The sequence below is a fragment of the Dendroctonus ponderosae genome, unplaced genomic scaffold, assembly GCF_020466585.1.
Source record: "Dendroctonus ponderosae isolate FM_Combo_2020 unplaced genomic scaffold, Dpon_F_20191213v2 Dpon_F_20191213_6, whole genome shotgun sequence".
NCBI lineage: Eukaryota > Metazoa > Arthropoda > Insecta > Coleoptera > Curculionidae > Dendroctonus > Dendroctonus ponderosae.
Genome location: NW_026018814.1, coordinates 949,474 through 951,040, shown reverse-complemented (window position 1 = coordinate 951,040; position 1,567 = coordinate 949,474).

Below are 1,567 nucleotides of genomic sequence, written 5' to 3'. Positions count from 1 at the left end.
TAATAATTGAAGGTGTGTTTACAGCAAAACACCCCTATGTTACATAATAAAGCAGTCTACTGTGGAAAACCTGACCATTTAAAGTTAAAAACTGAGCAAAAAGTTGAAAATGGCAAATCTGAGCAGTCTCTACTTAGAGTTCATAAAGCGTCCAATTTAGAGTGTAAGAACCGTTTAATTTCGCGTTTAATTCACGGAGATAATAAATAATTATGTGGTTTTGGGTTTTCTGGATTTCGATGATAAAAACTGACTTTCGTTGTAGATTGTCCCTTTAATACACTTTTTTCTTAGCGACATTTTTTCCGAAAATGTCCTTTTCAGCGACCTTTCGATATTGGAAAGTTCACTATTCTCCCCTGCTTCGGTGAAAACAGTTTTAAACCCAAATAATATGATTGAAATTATTGAAAATGTATCAACGGGAAACCAGCAATAAACCCAACTAACTAAAGCTAACCAATACTATAATAATATAATAATCAACCCAAAGCTAATAAAAAATAACCCAAATAAACCCAATAAACTACATCTACATGTCTACTAAATACTGTAATATACATGTGGCCACATGCATTAAAATGCTGATTTCCTGTTGATAACGCACTGTGTCGCAGATAGATTGTATCAGCAAGTTATTTTATAAAGTGAAGAACAGTGAACTTTCGAGCGTCAAAAATTTGTCGAAAAGGGAATTTTTGGAAAAAATGCCACTAAGAAAAAGTATTAGTTAAGGGAAATTTTACAGTAAAAGAACATTTTTTTCTTCAAAATCCTAAAAGATCCGAACTAGATTATTTGCAAGAAAAACACCATGACACCAACAAATGACACAAATTGTCTAACAGGACAATGAAAAGTGTAGTTCAAAGCACAACACACTTGCTTTATATATACCTTCTCTATTTTCAAGTAAAAAGCTTCCACAGTAGAACACCTGACTAGTTAAAGTTGAATAAATGAGAGCAAAATATTTCGGTTTCGATACATCAAACGATCCCTGTTCGAAAAAATAAAATCCATTTAAATTAGAGTGTAATTAACAGAAAAAAAAACATGGATAACAACGCAATCTTTCTTACACGAGATTAAAAAGTGTAGTTCACAGCAGAACACAATCGCTTTATATTTACAATTTAAATTTTCAAGTAGAAAGCTTCCACAGTAGAAAACCTGGCAAGTTGAAGTTGAATAAATGAGAGCAAAATATTTCGGGTTTGATACATCAAATGATCCCTGTTGAAGAAATAAAATCCGTTTAAATCAGAGTGTAATTAGCAGAAAAAAAAACATGGATTACAACGCAAACTTTCTTACACGAAATTAAAAAGTGTAGTTCACAACAGAACACACTCGCTTTATATTTCCATTTTAAAGGTTCAAAGAAAAAGTTTCCACAGTAGAAAACCTGGCTAGTTAATGTTGAATCACTGAGTGAAAATGATTTCAATTCGAAAAATCAAGCTGAATTATTGATTTTTGAAACCGTTTGAATTGGGGTATAAACCACAGAAGAAAGCCAGTAAAAAATAACAAAAATTGCCTAATGCGACAAAAAAATTGTGAT